Source organism: Capra hircus, chromosome 24, assembly GCF_001704415.2.
Source record: "Capra hircus breed San Clemente chromosome 24, ASM170441v1, whole genome shotgun sequence".
Lineage (NCBI taxonomy): Eukaryota > Metazoa > Chordata > Mammalia > Artiodactyla > Bovidae > Capra > Capra hircus.
The window spans coordinates 14714864-14734585 of record NC_030831.1 but is presented as its reverse complement, the minus strand read 5'-3'; positions in this window follow the sequence as shown (position 1 = coordinate 14734585).

Genomic DNA, 19722 nt, shown 5'->3' with positions numbered 1-19722 from the left:
TTTCATTCTCTTTATTCCTCCATGCTCACATGCCTCTGTGATGATCCTGAATAGCACAGGAAACTTTGTAGATACAGCACAGAGTCTGTCTACAAAAAACTGAGCACAGGCAGTGTGTGCTTTTTAGGCTTTTTATATTACCTTCTGGGGTTTTCTATCTCTAGTTCCAGCTGAAAGTGATAGCAGGACTAGGGTAGTCAGATCGGCTAAACAGTAGGCACCAGTGAATCAGCCTGAATGTGGGCAGGAAGGTTTTCTAGCCAAGCTATGAGTAAACTAAGTTCCCTCAGTTTTCCTTCTTTCATCCCACTGCAGTTTCTTTTTACTGCTCATTTTTTTGATAAGGAAATGGCAATCATCAGCAGAGTATATGTTTTGTATCTTTCCTTCAATAATATCTTGGTATCTCTATCCCAGATGGGGTTAGGTTGAACTAACCTAGAGAGATAAAAATCTCTGGTCTTAAAGACACTACACTCAGAGAAGTCCAAGCAGTCACTACTCTCAGGTAAGAGCCCAGTTCTGCTGGCTTGGGATGCTTATGCTGACCCTTTTCCCTTTGCAATTCTTAGTCCTGAATGTTTGGCTCAGAGAAAGGGTGGATTCTTCTTTGCTTTGGCTCAATTCTTTAAGCTAGTCCTGATCATGATACATGGATAGTTAGTTCAGTCGCTCAGTCTTGTCTGACTCTTTGAGACTCCGTGAATCACAACACGCCAGGCCTCCCTGTTCACGGCCAACTCCCGGAATTCACTCAAACTCATGTCCATCAAGTCAGTGATGCCATCCAGCCATGGTGCTGGTCAAATCTTTTAATGACAATTAAGTGAATGGAGAGATGTTTTGATTCATTTACAACTGATACATATAGTCTGCGTCAGATAATTCCTTTGTCTTAAGCTATAAGTCCTGTTCTCTGTGGAAAGTTGGAGAAAGGCAGCTGAAACATAAATACCAAGGCTTGGGTTCAAACCCCAGCTCATCACTTTATCTTTGTAACTCTGAGCGAGGTCATTAAATCCACTAACCTCAGTTTCTCTGTCTTTATAAAGTGCTTTTAAAATGTATCATACTTCCCAAGGTAAAGACCAAGGATTGAAAAGGATCTTGAATTATGGATGTAATGTGCTTACTTTTTATTCTCAACTGTTTGATGAAATTATTCCATATATGGATCCGAAAACTGCACTTTCATATGTTGATTATTTGGCTTTGGCTTTGTTTCCAGAGGCCTAGATTGTATTTGAATGCCTGATGCTTTTATCTATACCTGATATTTGCTGTGTTTCTTCATTTATTTTTAACTCTGACCTCTGCTGGGGGCAGGTTCAGTTCAGTTCAGTTCAGTCGCTCAGTCGTGTCTGACTCTTTGCGACCCCATGAATGGCAGCACGCCAGGCCTCCCTGTCCATCACCAGCTCCCAGAGTTCACTCAGATTCACGTCCATCGCGTCCGTGATGCCATCCAGCCATCTCATCCTCAGTCGTCCCCTTCTCCTCCTGCCCCCAATCCCTCCCAACATCAGAGTCTTTTCCAATGAGTCAACTCTTCTCATGAGGTGGCCAAAGTACAGGAGCTTCAGCTTTAGCATCATTCCTTCCAAAGAAACCCCAGGGCTGATCTCCTTCAGAATGGACTGGTTGGATCTCCTTGCAGTCCAAGGGACCCTCAAGAGTCTTCTCCAACACCACAGTTCAAACACATCAATTCTTCAGCGCTCAGCCTTCTTCACAGTCCAACTCTCACATCCATACATGACCACAGGAAAAATCATAGCCTTGACTAGACAGACCTTAGTCGGCAAAGTAATGTCTCTGCTTTTGAATATGCTATCTAGGTTGGTCATAACTTTTCTTCCAAGGAGCAAGCGTCTTTTAATTTCATGGCTGCAGTCACCATCTACAGTGATTTTTGGAGCCCCAAAAAATAAAGTCTGACACTGTTTCTACTGTTTCCCCATCTATTTCCCATGAAGTGTGGGACCAGATGCCATGATCTTCGTTTTCTGAATGTTGAGCTTTAAGGAAGCCTTGCAAAACACTGTAGTTGGGGAACCGTCTTATCCTACATCCCTATGTATGTATGTATGTGCATATATACATGTATATGTATATATATGGCAACATACTGCTTTTTGTATAATGCATCATGAATAAATTTTGAAATGAGATTTAAGTTATTTTATATTATCTACATTGTGACACTTTGTAAAAGTATTCCTACTCAACACTGCTTATTGTTCTTTCAGATAAAACTGCAAAATTGTGAAGGTGGTTAAGCTATATATTTATTTTAAAACTGGGGCTCTTTATCTCTTGTATCTTTCTCCGAGTTCTGTCGTTTGGTGACCCAGGCTCTCCTTATCATTTTCACACTGCACACAGACTTGGGGGGCATGGAAGAGCTCATCACTTCCTGGACAAGAGCATCCGTATCTCACAGGAGCAGAAATGGGGGATGGACAAGTTCATTATAACATTCAGAAAAGCTGTTGAGTTTGTTCTGTGCAAATCAGAGATTAGTAGAAATGATCACATTTCTATAGCCTGCCTTCTCTCCACAGCACGTTCTGCTCATTCACTCGTTAATCTTTGTATCACTCCTGCCGTGGAGGTAACTATGATTAGCTTCAGTTTGTAGATGGAGAAATAGAACTAAAGTGCAGTGAAGTTCAGAAACGCACCCAGAATCACAGTGAGAGGTGTTGCTGGGAGTAGGATCTGAGCCCAGAAGTCTTGTCTCCCAAATGCCTGCTCTAACAGAAACACCCCCTCCCACCCCGCCATTAGCATAACGGTTAAGGGAAGCTGTCACTTGATTTCCTGGATCTACATTCACATAAGCTACTGAACTCTTCTGAACACACATACAGCTGAGTTGTTCTAACATTTACACTGCCAAATGTCTGCATAATTTTTCTCTTTTCCTTACCCAGCTGTCAGCAGCTGCCCTGCCTGACAGAATGTACCCACTTGGTCAGGAAAATACATTTTGAAAAAAAGAAAATGTTACTCTTCAGCCCAGTGCTGCAAAAGAACCATGATATTTCCACCTAGTGAAACAACACATTTCCTTCTGAAAGGAAAATTGTGTCATATTATTCCTATGCACTGACCTCTGTGCCTCCCACTCCAAAGTGCAAATGACAGTTTGGTTTATCACTGTGATGATGATGATGAAAATGATCTGGGAGTGGAGATGTTTGGCCAGTTCAGCTTGTGACTCCTGATCGTATTTATTTTCAGGAGATATGGAAATGGAGAAGAGGGAGGAGACTAACGTGTGTTGGGCTCGCTGTGCTGCACTCACTGATTGTCACAAAACTACAAGGTGAGTACTGATGCTCCCATTGCAGAGCTGAGGAAATAAAAAATGTAGACTCAGGGAGGTGAACTTGACCCAGATTGCTCAGCTAAGGACCAGAACTATGATTTGAACTCAGTTATATCTGACTCTAAATCAAATCAAATCTATACATTACAATAAGAATATATGAATGACATTGACTCATGTTTCAGCTGAACTCACCTTATAGGATCTGTACTTTTGAAAAGAGAAACCTTGCCTGAGAAGTAATTTTCCAAGCATGAGCTCAGGGCTGTGCTGGGGTCTCAGGATTCTATCATTCCATTCTATGAGTACACAGTTAACTGTCAGATCACACTGTGGTAACTCAAATGCTTTTGTTAGAAATAAAATATTCTATGAGTTATGCATTCCTGCCTAGGCTTCAGAGTAAAAGAATCTGGAGTCTGGTTATGCTGGAGGAGTTCAGTGTCATAGTCTATTACAGTCAAGGTAGTCAATTAGACAAATGTGTATACATGAATCACGGTGGACCAAGCAATGCTGTATAGATCATATTTCCATTCACAGATGTGAAAATGAAGTTCAGAATACATATCATTTCAGTTCAGTTCAGTTGCTCAGTCATGTCCAACTTTTTGTGACTTCATGGACTGCAGCATGCCAGGCTTCCCTGTCTATCACCAACTCCCAGAGTTTACTCAAACTCATATTCATTGAGTCAGTGATGCCATCCAAGCATCTCATCCTCTGTTGTCCGCTTCTCCTGCCTTCAATCTTTCCCAGCAACAGGATCTTTTCAAATGAGTCAGTTCTTTTCATCAGGTGGCCTAAGTATTGGAGTTTCATTTTCAGCATCAGTCCTTCCAATGAATATTCAGGACTGTTTTCCTTTAGGATGGATTGGTTGGATCTCCTTGCAAGCCAAGGGACTCTCAAAAGTCTTCTCCAACATGACAGTTCAAAAACATCAATTCTTCGGCACTCAGCTTTCTTTAGAGTCGAACTCTCACATACACACATGACTACTGGAAAAGTCATAGCTTTGACTAGACAGACCTTTGTTGGTAAAGAAATGTCTCTGCTTTTTGATATTCTGTCTAAGTTGGTCATAACTTTTTTTCCAAGGAGCAAGCATCTTTTAATTTCATGGCTGCAGTCACCATCTGCAGTGATTTGGGAGCCCCAAAATATAAAGTCTCTCACTGTTTCCATTGTTTTCCAATCTATTTGCCATGAAGTGATGGGGCCAGATGCCATGATCTTAGTTTTATGAATGCTGAGTTTTAAGTCAACTTTTTCACTCTTCTTTTCCACTTTCAACAAGAGCCCCTTTAGTTCTTCTTCGCTTTCTGTGATAAGGATGGTGTCACCTGCATATCTGAGGTTATTGATATTTCTTCTGGCAATCTTGTTTCCAGCTTGTGCTTCATGCAGTCCAGCATTTCTCATGATGTACTCTGAATAGAAGTTAAATAAGCAGGGTGACAATATGCAGCCTTGACATGCTCCTTTCCCAATTTGGAAACTGTTATTCCATATCCAGTTGTTCCAGTCCATTGTTCCATGTCCAGTTCTAACTGTTGCTTCTTGACCTGCATACAAATTTCTCAGGAGGCAGGTCAGGTGGTCTGGTATTCCCATTTCTTAAAGAATTTTCCAGAGTTTGTTGTGATCCAAATGGTTAAAGGCTTCAGCATAGTCAATAAAGCAGAAGCAGATGTTTCTCTGGAATTCTCTTGCTATTTCTATGATCCAGCAGATGTTGGCAATTTAATCTCTGGTTCCTCTGCCTTTTCTAAATCCAGCTTGAACATCTGGAAGTTCACGTACTGTTGAAGAAGCCTGGCTTGGAGAATTAGCCTGTGAGATGAGTGCAATTGTGTGGTAGTTTGAGCATTCTTTGGCATTGCCTTTCTTTGGGATTGGAATGAAAACTGACCTTTCCCAGTCCTGCGACCACTGCTGAGTTTTCCATATTAGCTGGTGTATTGAGTGCAGCACTTTCACAGCATCATCTTTTAGAATTTGAAATAGCTCAACTGGAATTCTATCACCTCCACTAGCTTTGTTCATAGCTATGCTTTGTAAGGCCCACTTGACTTCACATTCCAGGATGTCTGGCTCTAGGTGAATGATCACACCTTCATGATTATCTGGGCCATGATCTTTTTTGTACAGTTTTCCTATATATTGTTGCCACCTCTTCTTAATATCTTCTGTTTCTGTTTGGCCCATACCATTTCTGTCCTTTATTGTCCCCATCTTTGCATGAAATGTTCTCTTGGTATCTCTAATTTTCTTGAATGCATATAGGATTTCTTGAAGATGCAAGACCAGCCAGTAACCCAGGTAAGGCTGAGTCAAAATTTCCCTGCCTTCCCAGCTCTCTCTCCTATAGCACATCTAATTCTCCGCTTGCCAGCCACGCAGTAAGAGCATTTCTTCCTTTCTCGACACTTCCTCTTTGCTTCTCTAGTAAGCCCATTGAGACATAAAGGAAAATTTATCTCTCCTGGGAAACTTTTAACTTTATATTTAGACTTTGATCAAAAAATTAATAAATGTGGTGCTGAACAATAGTTCTTTCAAAAACTTTATTTGAAATATGCATTCAGATATGTTTATACACCAAGCTATACTATTTAGCAGGCTCAGATGGTAAAGAATCTGCCTGCCATGCAGGAGACCTGACTTCCTTCCCTGGGTTGGAAAGATCCCTTGGAGAAGGGAATGGCAACTCACTCCAGTATTCTTGCATGGAGAGAATTCCATGGATAGAGGATCTTGGTGGACTATAGTCCATAGTTCACAAAGAGTTGGACATGACTGAGTGATTATCACTGTACTATTTAGCACTTATATATGAAACAATTACCAGTGTAAGCACTACACAGGTTAAGAAGCAAATGTTTTCTAGCACCTCAGAAGCTCCTGTGTGACCCTTTCTAGGATAAGATAAGCATAATCCTGACACAAAATAACTCTGCTTTTTTTTCTCACTAATCTAATGTAGAACGAAAGTGGCAAGACACTAAAACATTTGCAAAATGCGACTTCACTCATAAAAGTTAAAAAATTAAACTATACTATTCAGAAACATGTACATATGGGGAAAAACTATTAAGAAAAATAAGCAAACTAGTGATTGTTAATTGGGTAAATCAAAACATGACATCTCTCTGCTTCAACTCCTTCGGCAAGAGTGTATTTTGTGTGAAATACACCCCTGCTTTTCATCTAACCCCCAGGGTATGTGGGATCCAGTGCCACCCTCTAATCTGCCTTGATCCTCCTTGCTCTCAGCCTTCTGCACCCATGGACCTTCCACCTGTTTCCAAGAACACAGGAGACTCATCTGTGGTCAGGCCCTTTCTGAGTTGCTTTTTCTCAGGACCTTTGCATTGTTAGCACCTTGTCCAGAGATCTCTATCTAATGTCACTTCCTCAGAGAGATTCTCCTCCACCACCTCTAATCTAAACTAGGAATAAAACTACCATATGACTCAGCAATACCACTACTGTGCAAGTACCCTGAGAAAGCCATGACTGAAAAAAAAAAAACAACATGCACCCCAATGTTTATTGCAGCACTATTTACCATAGCTAGGACACGGAAGCAACGTAGATGTCCATCAAAAGATGGATGGATAAAGAAGCCGGGTGCATATATGTGATACAATATTACTCAGGAATATATTAAGTCAGTTCTAGTGAGGTGGATGAATCTAGAGGCTGTTATACAGAGTATAGTAAGTCAGAAAAAAAAATGTTGTGTATTAATGCATAATTATGGAATCTAGAAAAATGGTACTAATGAACATACTTGCAGGGCAAGAAATAGAGATACAGACATAGAGAACAGACTTTGGACACAGCGGGGGAAGGAGAGGGTGGGATGAATCGAGATAGTAGCACTGAAACATATGCATTATCATATGTAAAACAGATAGCTGTGGGAAGTTGCTGTATAACACCAGGAGCTCAGTGCAGTACTCTGTGACAAACTAGAGGAGTGGGATGGGGTGGGGTGTGGGGGGAGGTTCAAGAGGGAGGGGACATATGTGCACTTATAGCTGATTCATGTTGTAGGACAGAATCCAACACAATATTGAAAAGCAATTATCCTCCAATTAAAAATAAATTAGATCAATTCACTTTATGTTATCCATCATAGCATTTAACACTAGTTACTTTTTACTGTTCATTTTTTTTGTTCAATTATGTCTGTCCTCACTAGAACATAAATGCCATGAGGGAAAGGGCTGCCGCTATCTTGATGATGCTGCCTCCTTGGCAACTAGAACAGTATCTGGTACACAAAAGAGGCTGAATAAAGAGCAGTTGAGTGAATTGTCAAAGAGCAAAGCATTCTCTGTGCAGAAGGAGATCAAACACAAAGAACACAGAAAATTTTCCTAGAATTCCGAGCTTGTGGCTGAGAGCTGGGCAGTGGTAAGAACCGAACATATGAAGAGAATGAAATAGACGAGTGGAACAGACCTTGATCCAAAGGCCAGGACATGGATACTTATTTTAGGATGAAAATCCTCAAGTAAAAAGTGTTGAGTTTTAACTAATTCTTATGATTCCCACACCACTCCCACTTCTCTGGTCAAAGAAAGTAGCTTTTGATTAAACCATTGTCTGTTGATTCTAACCCCCACCCACACCAATAACAGGGAGAAAAGGGAGAGCTAAGAAGGACTCAAGAGAAGTGTGAGAACTCAGTCATGGTGCACTGGGACTTTGGGAGACTCATCCTTCTCTGTGTGCAGTCCTAACTCATGCTGTGGCCGTCATCCAGCTCTGTTATCAGCAGACCACGGGTCCTAATCAGGGGCAGGTGACCTTGTGAAGCAGAAATAATATGTTACAAAGATACAGTGTAACAAAAGATGTGTGCAAGGCTTGGCTGCCAAACCAGTTTTTCTAAATAACATTCTGATTGCATTCAATGCCTCAGCAACCACACTATTCTTGCTGTCCAGGCTTACTGTAGCCAATATATGCACTGGAAGATGAAAAACCCAGGGACCCACTGGGCGGAAGCCAAATCACATATCAGCAACATCAGAATAAGGGCAGATAAAGCAATCCTGTTAAATATTTAGATGTGTAGAGCCCCAGAGCATGACATACACTCAGCTAGAAATGTACTTTTATAACCAGGATACTTGAGATTATAAACCAGTAGAATATTGTGCCTGTTAAAGGGAAGTGAATCTGAGAAGAATTTGCTGCATATTAACCTATAAGATTTAAATCAGCACTATCAAATCACATGGTTAATTGAATAGTAGCATTATCCCTTACATTTGCGTTTTGCTTTTGTTGTTGTAAATCACTTTCACAGATATATTGCTTTCTGAGGCTCAAAACAAAAATCCATGGAGATCAGCAAGTATTTTTTGAGCATCTGCTGTGGACAGAGCATCAAACCCTACATTATGAGAGATACAGAGACTAGCTCTCAACTGGAAAGAGGGCATATAGAGAAATGGTCAAGAATCATCTCCTTGAAAGAAACGTAATGGAAGGAGGATCAGTCAGGTGGATATCAAAGATCAAAGCAGACTTTAATGGGAATAAAAAGCATGATCCTGTGCTTGTTATCATCAAGAAACTGTCCTATGTTAATGGCTTAGAACTAACCATCCCACAATTGCATTTAGTACATATAAGGAGATAAAACATTTCAAAAGAACACAATTATAAGTACAGTATCATATGCACATGCCCACTGAGTGAGCCACATAGAAGAGTTAGAAAAAGGCAGACTGAATAAGGCTTGTAGAAGAAATTGGATTTGGGCTAGTATTTCAGAGAAAAGTAATATGAAAAAAAGTGTAAGTGAGTTTGTATATATGAGAATGTGCAAACATGTTCGCTCAGTTGAGGGCTTATTTTTCACATAGAGAATAATGTAAGTTCTCAAGGGTTACAGAAGTATCCAGCTAGAACTCAAATATATTACAGCCTCTCCTACTGTAAAAGTGCAACCTGCAAATAAAAGAGATGAACTGCTCGCCCATTCAGTAAACAGGGACTGAATATTGGAGATGGAGTTAGAAGACATATGTATAGACAAGGTATTTCAACTGAGAAGATAGAATGCAGGAACTATCTAGAACACGTACAAGAGGCTCCTGGAGGAAGCATTGAGCTGATTTAGAGAACTGATAAGAGTTAGCAAGGAGAGGCCTGGGAGAAGGGCATTTCAGATAGAAGAAACAGAAATGGAAAAAGAAAGGGCAGTGCGTGATGAGTATAGTAGGCCACCTTCCTGCTGATAGCAAGAACTATTGAATGAGCAGAACCCACCAGAGCCCTCATCTCTCTTTTCCTGAGTGAGGGCCTTGATGAGACAATAAGAAAGGAAGATGACGATGCACACTCCCATCATGAGTGACCACTTCAGAAGTCCCACCAGCAGCATTAGCAACAGGCAGGGAACTTCAAGTGCAGGTCTTTGCTTGGCTCCAGCTACAGTGGTAAACCCTGAGGACTGCTTGTTCTGGAGATGCTACTTCTCAGATTATACCCAAGGTAAAAGCAAAGGTTTAAAAATATCTGGCAATTGACAATAATGAAGTTGAGCTTGCTATTAAAGCCTATTAATTTGTATTAAATTGTATACACACTTCTTCAACCTTCTGCATTCTTCCCTTATCTTCTGTTTTATTTTCTTTGGTGTCTCTTGAATATCCAAAGGCTTGCTTAGAACTATTAAGTTTAAATATGTTAAGATTCCATGGTTTCCCTGGTGGCTCAGTGGTAAAGAATCCACCTGCAATGCAGCAGAAGCAGGTTCAATCCCTGGTTTGTTAAGATCTCCTGGAGAAGGAAATGGCAACCCACTAAAGTATTATTGCCTGGGATATCCCAAGGACAGAGGAGCCTGACAGGCTATATAGTCCATTGGGTCGAAAAGAATTGGACAAAACTTAGTGACTAAACAATGACATTTCAAAGTAAGTGAAAGATTTCATTATAGTTATACCTCTTTAACTTTTCTTAACAACTATCTAAACCAAAACTTTAAAGAAAAATGATACTGTTAAGAGCCATGGCTAGGCTTCTCTGGTGGCTCAGATGGTAAAGAATCTTCCTGCAATGCAGGAGACATGGGTTTGATCCTTGGGTCATGAATGGCTACCTACTCCAGTATTCTTGCCTGGAGAATTTCATGGACAGAGGAGCCCTGTGGGCTACAGTCCATAAGTTCACAAAGAGTCGAACATGATTTTGCAACCAACAGTTTTTTCAGAACAATAGCAAACCACCAGGAATCATTGTTCACTAGTGCTTTCTTTGATGATAAACCCTGACAATCACCTCTCTTATTTCATTGATAAGATATCCAAATAGAACAACTACAACAAAAAGAAATCATGTAAATTGAAGGGTACTTTATTTTTCCCTGCTGTAATGTTAGAGAAACAGAGACACTACATGGACGCTTAAAGCAAAGAACATACAAAGACTTAAGAAAAACCCAAACTGTCAATTTAGCCAATTGTAACTGAAGACACCCTGTAAAAGAATGGGAAAACGTGGACCGGGACCTAGACTCACAACTGCCCAACTGTGACCCTCTTAGGATTACAACTCTTCCATCTGTAAAATGTGGACAGCTTCCAGCCTGTTGTCCATCTCACGGGGTAGCTATGTGTTTGCAAGGATTCAATGAGCTTACCCGGCACAATTTCTGACACATTGGAAGAAAGTAAAAATTCTAGCTTAATAAGTGAATAGTGTATAAAGAGGCAGGGTGCTGCTATACAAAGAGTGTGGCCCTTTTAAGTCGAAGATACGGGTTCAGAAACTGGGTTGCCACTGGGATTGCATGACGGGATAATCATGAGACTTCTCAGAATCTCATTAAATGAGAACACTTGGGACAGGACTAGGATGGGATGAAGGGAATCCGTAAAATATTTATGTGCCTTCCCTTTTGCTTCAAATAAACCTATCATCCAGAACCTTCTACTTTTTCTGTTATGTAGGTATACACTTACTGAATATCTACACCCCTTATCACATAAGGACTATGATAGCACCTAGCCCACTCCAGATGGAACTTTGGTTGAAACTCCTCCAAGTTAGCAAATCATAGCTTCAGAAACTTTAAGATTAAAAAAAGAGGGAGTGAGAACAAGGAGACATAAAAAGCGAGTACTCATGTTTATATTTATATGAGTTTGAGTGTATGTGTGTTTGACAGTGTTCAACAGTGTGAGTGTATGATTTTCCTAGTAATATGTGGATGAAAAATTAGCTGTAGGGAGCAGATCAGTATGAAGCTATATGTATGTATATAAAACCAGTGTATGCTGAGGCCAACCCAGAGCCCACTCAGTATAGCTGTAGCTAAGCTATTAAACCAAGACCCCTAAAGTTAGCAGACTCCTGCCCAGAGCCACACAGGACACCTACTGACTAAGAGATGGGACCAGGTTAGTTAAAGACAAAGATACAACCTAGAAGTGTATTTTTATCTGTGTGAAAGAAACTTCCAAATTTGCCATTGTAGGAAATAATGTTCCTGTTTTCTCAGACTGGCTTTTATTTTTTTCTAACTGAGGTTTTTCTATAAATGGGTTATTCAGGCAAGTAAAAAGGTAGAAAAATAAACACTGTTACTGTTTTCAAATTACAACAACTCCTATGGCTGTTAGTAATCCTTGATCAGTCCTGCCACACTTCAGTAACAGTATTCCATACGCTTCCTTCTTACCAGCAATCTAGCAATCTTTAATGTATAGGAAGCATTGCCTTACTTTTTTTTTTTCATCAGAACCTTCAAAACTGCATTTATGAAAGCAGCAATCTGCTATATAAATTTGAGGTTTAGTTCTCCTAGCAACAACCACAGAAAAAAATTCGTAAAAAAAGCAGTTGTGACTATATTGTTAGAAATATTGAATCCAGCTGAAGTTCTTTCTTTTGCCTTTCCCAAGCACTGGTACAGGATATGGCTATCGAGTCTGTCAACTGGAAAATTCTTCCTAAAGGGCAAAATGCAACATTATGGATCACAGTCAACCAAAGGGGGGAAAAATAAAGTAGAAAATTGCCCTCTGAGCTGATAAAAACCCATCTGTCTCTCATGACAAGGCAGAGCCATTCTTCACAGGCTCCCATCCTGAAGACATTTAGAGGGTCATAATTTCCAGTTCCTTTTTCTTTTATTCTTCTTTCTTTTTCTTGATGGGGGAAGGCAGGCCTGAAAAGAGCTGGTTGCTGAAGACTGAGAGAAGATGGCCTGAACTAATTCATCTTGTGACCTTTTAGTGCCTTCACAGTAAGGTGATTTAATAGCACTTAATCTGTCAAAAATTTGAAGCTTTGTAATAACTGTATATTAAACCAGTTTTTATGGAGCATTAACTAAAGTCCTTCCAGTTTACAAAGAAAGAGAGCAGAAAAGAAGAAAGAAAACACTTGCCATGTTCATCTTCATTAAACTTCCGTTATTCTCTAGTGGGTTTGTGCGCTGTGGAGTGGCCAACCTGCAAAGCAGTTATGTCTCTGCCTTGCACAGTGTCTAGAGGAGAGCCAGACCCCATGGCCTTACTGGAGCATGGTCAGGTTGCTGACTCTGAAGATGGATTTGCTGTTGAAAATCTCCAGAGAAAGACACGGGAAAATTCTGCATAAATGGGCCCTGTGACTGTTTCAAATCCCGAGTACTTCGCTACAAAGAAAAATACATCATGATTGGTTTGTCTCAATATATATATTTTTCGAAAAACCAATTCTCTGCCACCCAACTGGGTGTCCAACAACTGAATTCAATTCTGATCCTATCTACCTGGACTTAGCATCAAAGCCCACAAGTAAAAGGGCTCAGTCCCACAAGACTTCCCCTACCCAAGATCTGAGCCACAACAGCATTCCCAGGTGATGCACACTTCAGACCAGTTGACTACAAATTAGAGGATTCCCACAACACCCTCCTCAGGTTCTATAATTGTTTAACTACTCATAGAAACCAGGAAAATACTTCTCTCAGAATTATAAAGATACAAGCCAGGGACAACCGAATGCAAAAGATGCCTGGGGCAAAGAACAGAGATGCAGAACATATGACTCTCACCCCCTCTCCAAGCATCCTACCCTCCAAGAAATCAATGTGTTCTCTAGCCTAGAAACGGTTCAAGAGTTTTATAACAAATCTAAAGCCCTCCACCCACTTCCAGGTGTTAGCAGGCAGAGCTAAAGTTTCCCAACCTCTAATAATACCCCTGGTCTTTCTGGTGCATGGCCCCTATGCTGAAGCCATCTGGAGTCCCTGTTCTGAGTCACTATTCGTGGAAATTCAGGTGTGGTGAAAGGGGCTCATTATGAATTGCAAAGAAGACACGCCTGTCATTCAGAAAGTACCAATGGTTTTAGGAGCTCTGATCTAAAACCAAGAAACAGGCAAAATATGTGTAGTTTTAATTGTACCACGCTTGGACATAGTCTGTACACTGTGGTAAGAATAGGTTAAGACCAGGTCAGAAATTTTACCTTGAATGAATATGAAATTCCACTTCTTAAACCAGGGCAATTACAGCACCTAGTGATCTGGCTAGGATTTCTTTGAGAATTTGTACTTGAATTCTTTTTCCATATCTGTTCAGTATCCTGTCCTCATCAACCATTCCTCAGGGTTCAGTTTCAGCTCACCTTCTACATAAACCAGAGAAGGCAATGGCACCCCACTCCAGTACTCTTGCCTGGAAAATCCCATGGACGGAGGAGCCTGGAGGGCTGCAGTCCATGGGGTCGCTAAGAGTCGGACACGACTGAGCGACTTCACTTTCACTTTTCACTTTCATGCACTGGAGAAGGAAATGGAACCCACTCCAGTGTTCTTGCCTGGAGAATCCCAGGGACGGGGGAGCCTGGTGGGCTGCCGTCTATGGGGTCGCACAGAGTCGGACACGACTGAAGCGACTTAGCAGCAGCAGCAGCCTACATAAACCTGCTTTGCCTGGCCTCTCAATCCTTGTCTCTCTTACCTTCCCTTCCCTTTCTCTGAGTTCCTGGGTCATCTAGAAGCTGTGATGCAAGCTTGAGATAGTCTGACTGGATCATAAATTCTGTATTTTTGGTGTCAAATGAGAAATAGATGGCATATTTAAATCAGGATAAACTGAGGACATTTCACAAAATAATTAGTTTCAAAAGTGGAGACAGGGTGTAGGGAAAGGAAGAAAACCCCAGGGTTAACAATGACTCTTTAGCATCCTTAGGCCTGAATTGATGGGGAATGGGCAGTTAACAGAACTGGAAAGAATGTTGTACATAGAAGACTTCCTTTAAAGGATTTGTGAATTCTGCTAGAGTGATGAAATCAGACCCAGATGATACCACAGAGGGGCCTGGTTGAGTAAATATCCTCAACCTACTCTCTGATCTCCTTCTAGGGTTCTCCATTGACTGAACAAAGCCAGAAGCCACAGGCAAGTGAGCTCATTGATTAAGTCCATATAAGTCATCCCTAGGGCCGAGGGAAGGTGGTAAGTAGCTATAGAAGCACTATTAATATCTAACAGAGGGGAGTGTAACAAAAAACCCCTGAAGTGTGTATCCTGAGTCCAGATGAGCAAATACTGTTATATCAGGTCACTTAGACTTTCCTCTTCTGGAGAAGGGAATGGCTAATGGCTAGCCACTCCAGTATTCTTGCCTGGAGAGTCTCATGGACAGAAGACCCTGGTGGGTTACAGTCCATGGGGTTGCAAAGAGTCAGACATGACTGAGCAACTAATACATACATACAGACATAGATTTTGCTCTATGACTACTCCACTCCTAAGCTTCCTCTTTCTGCTTTGATATTGGAAAGATGCTCCCCAAAAATGTGTCTTGAAGCATCATTATTTTAATCAATTGACTGACATTTAGCAAAAAAGGCAAAAGAAGGGAATAAGAAGATTCAAAGTGCCAAACCCAGTGGATGAGGAGTAGGATTCATCAAGCCTTCTGTCTTCAGATACACTCTTTTACTTTCAAGGAAGCTGCCTTCTTAGTTTTTCTCCTATCTCATTGCAACTTTTTAGGCTCTTTTGCAAACTTCATCCCCTCCCCACCATGAAACATTTTGAGCTCTTTTCTCCTTAGCTTTACACCTTCTTTTCCCTAAAAGAGTGCTCAATTACCATGATTTTGTGTCATCAGTATGCTTACACCATGGGATTTTTTTTTAATCTCAAATCAGACTTTTTTGGTAAATTCCAAGCACATATTATCATGCTCTCTACTTAGCAGCTCTTATTGAATATCTCACACAAATATCAAAGCTTATCATCTTTGCAAATAAACTCCTTCAGTTTTTTTTTTTTCCTAACTCATTAAACAGTATCCCCACACACAAGCTGTTCAAGCCAGAACCAGTGGTCATGTTGCCTCCTCCCTCCTCTACTCCTGATCTGAAAATCTCCATCAAATCCTGCAGACTTTTGCTGTAGAGCACGCATGAAATCTCCATACTCTACAATCGCTGTATTTGTCCAAAAAACAGGTATCTCTCACTGCACTATTCATTGATTTATTTGCTTTTCTATTGCCTCCAAATCACTTTCCTTACTGTTGGCAGAATGACTATTTAAAAATGGTAATCCAATCCTGGCTTAATTAATCCAATACTGGAGTGTATTGCCATTTTCTTCTCCAAGGGATCTTCCTGATCCAGGAGTCAAACCTGAGTTTCCTGCATTGCAGGCAGATTCTTTAGCGTCTAACCCACAAGGGAATCCCACAATCTAATACTACATTACTCCTCTTAAATTCCTTCACCAAATTCCCTTTATGTTTAGAATCAAATTCAAATTGCCTCTTCTGTTCCATAAGCCCCTTTGCAGTCAATCTTTGCTTCCCATTCAGACTAGCCAGCCTGACCTCCTACCACTCTGCTTGCTCATTCTTTGACCTACCATGTTTCTTCCGGCCTGAGAAGCCTCATAACACATACTCTCCCCACTTGTTGGGATGTTTTTCCTGAAAAATGAGTATTAGCTATTTCACTTAGGTTTCAATTTACATGTTACCGTCTCAGAGAAGCCTTTCCTGATTGTCTCAAGTGAAATTGTTTCCCTCATGACCATCCTCAAATTTCCTACTTGGCTTCATTCCTTCAGAGCCCAGTCATTATCTAAAAGTAGACTATTATCAGTTTATAGTCTCCTTCGTTAGAATGTAAACCTCTGAAAATTGCCTAAACAATGGCTGGTACATAATAGTTATTCAGTCAATATTTTTTTTTCTGAAATTAGTGAATGAATGAATAAATGATGTCATGAATAAAAGACAATTCTCTCCTTCCCCTCTCCCTGGTGTCTCTTTAATTCAATAAATAAGCACCTATCTCATAACTCAATGTAATAATTGTTTATATACAATTTTTATCTTTTCTGAATGTAAATGAAAGATTCCGAAGGCTGAACACACATTTCATGGGCATTTCATCTCTCATGGCTTCCAGGACTTATTTGCAACCTAGAAGTTGCTTAGTAAATGATTGTCCCAAGAAATAAATGGAAGAACTGAATGGGAGGGAATGAAGGAACAAAATTCTTTTCATATAATAACAAACCCTGCATGTGCAAGAGCTTCAACCAACAGAAACTTGAACACATCTTCTCATGGGAATAACCATCTTCTCTGTCTAATACTCTCCTCCTGGTGTTATTCATTTCTTAAAAACTTTAGCCTTTACACAAAATCTGAAGGGAAAAAAACTTGATCTCAGAGAAGCTTAAAAGAGTGAGAAACAGAGGTAAGTGTGCAGTGGATATGATTTAAGATAGGTGCTTCTAACTCCATAAATTTTCTCAGTAAGCATTAGTGAAGTGAAGTAGCTCAGTCGTGTCCGACTCTTTGCGACCCCATGGACTGTAGCCTACCAGGCTCCTCTGTCCATGGGATTTTCCAGGCAATAGTCCTGGAGTGGATTGCCATTTCCTTCTTCAGGGGATCTTCTCAACCCAGGATCGAACCCATGTCCCCCGCATTGTAGACAGACGCTTTACAGTCTGAGCCACCAGTGAAGTCCAAGCAGGGAAGTAAACATTAGAGCTGCTTAATATTTTATATAGCATTGCTTGCCTGGGTATGATATCTAGAAAACCTCATAAATGTATAAGCTTTTTCTTTTGATTTGTTTATTCTCCTGGCATCAGGATTTTTTTTTTTTTTTGTCCATATTGTCTATATTCCCTTCCTCTTCTTTTTGTTCATTCACCCCCATTATAAAATCTGTGCTTTCCCTTGATAACAGTTAGGATATAGAACTCTAGATCATTATCTTCCTGCCTCTTTTTCTGAAGCAATTTGTGGATATTACACGTGCTACAGCCCATGGTCTCACAAAGAGTTGGACACAACTGAGCAACTGAACTGAACTGTGGATATTACAACACAAGGAGAATTCCTTTTACTTCAAATGAACATGGGAAGTCTGATGGTTCCTTCTTTTATTCGTTCTTTCAATCAGTGTCTTCTATGCTAAGTGTGTTGGAAGAAAAACAAAGATGTATAGAAACAGGCCCATTTTAACTTCCTGCTCATGGCAAATATGTTAGATTTCAAACTGAATTTTAACACAACTCCAAATTCTGGTTTACAAACATGATGATATATTAAAAAAAATTTTTTTTGTACCTAGACTGTATTCAACACCTTCTTTTTGTACCACAATGGCCCATTTAATGTGTTTGTGCATGGGGGAGTAGGTGAGTATATATGATACAATTCTGTTTTCTATTGGGCACTCTTTAAGCAAAGGGATCAATTCCTGTATACTTTAGATTCTTTCTCCATACATCCCAAATGAGACATATAAATGGCACAAATTAATTCATAGCATTTTATTATAGTTCCATAGTTTTCCAACTCAAGTAAATCTGGCTATAAGCTTCTATTTGCCAAGCTTAGCAAGATTCATTAGCAGTCACGTTCTTACTGATTTTACTTTCTGAGGTCTGGATAAAAGCAGAGGGTTAAAAATTTCAGGAAATAGGGGAAATACTCTGATCATCCATCTCTTTAGATACCAAAAGCTGATACTCTGTTACCAGCTGTAACTCTCAGTGCTGGGCTGACAGGAGGCGACCCTTCTACAGTTCTGAAGCCTGCATAGTTGGGTCTGGCCACCATGGTCATTCATCAGGTCCAAGCATCACAGTATCTTGTTCTCCCATAAGCAGAGCCAACAATCTCAATTCCATCGCTCAGTCTTAAGAAAGCCAGTTTCTGAAAATAAGTATGCCTCTGTGTATGTGAATATCTCTCCAATAACATAGTCCCCACCTGTCCCCAACTAAAGTAGCTTGAACTGAGCTCCCACAACCCCAGTGGGTCTATGGCATCAATTTTATAATAAATATTTGGTAATGCATAATTTTATTATGCAGAGATAAAATTTATACCCTACATATCCATGTGATTTTAAAAAAAGGAAAAAGAGGAAGAAAAAAAATAAAGAAGGGTAGACATAATGCCTTATTTGAATCATCAAAAAGAAATGAGAGGAAAAATACTTTATGGTGAAATAATGTTAGTGCTTTAATCTGATTTCACTAGAAAACTAAGGAAAGAATCCAGGTAATTGTATCTCTACAAGGATTCATTATGACTTACAGTCACAATTGTGGGCTGGTATAGCTGCACTGTATTGGTAAAGAAATATCTCAGGTATAATTTTAGTCAGCAATATGATGATGGTAACATTGTGAAGAAAACATACTGAAATCCTGCTTCAATTTCCACAATATTTCCCTGTGTAATAAAGAGTTTGACCTCATCCCAAAGAGAGGTCTAGTCCTTGTCTCCAGTTCTGCCTCTAAATCCCTGGAATTTCCTGAGTGATTGGAGTGTTTCATTATTCATGTTGGGCCCCTTGGATCACATCTGATCCTCTGAGCTGAGAAAACTCATATGCAGACAGCCCATGGTCAGAAAGAATAAATATGTGATTAGGGGATTGAATTGTATGATATCAGAGATTTATGAGTAAGAGACAGTGGCTGGTGATTGAGTTCAGTGATATTGGTAGTCATTCAATAAATTATGGCTACATAATAAAACTCCAATAAAAACTCTGGACAGTGAACCTTCCAAGTGGTCAAAACACTGTATTTTGTCTAACATCAATCCCAGGAGGGTAACATATCTTTGAGGACGTGGAAGTTAAGCATCTGGAACTCTTTCAGACTTCACCCTAGGTGTCTCTGCCTTTGACTGGTTTTAATTTGTATCCTCTATAAAACTGTAAGAATACCACTTTACCAAGTTCTGTGAGTTTTTCTATGAAATGATCAAACCTGAGGGAGTCTGTGGGAATCCCCAAATCTGCAGCTACCCAATCTGCAATAAAGATGATCCTGGAACTCTTGAATTTGTGGTTACTCTCTGAAGTGAGG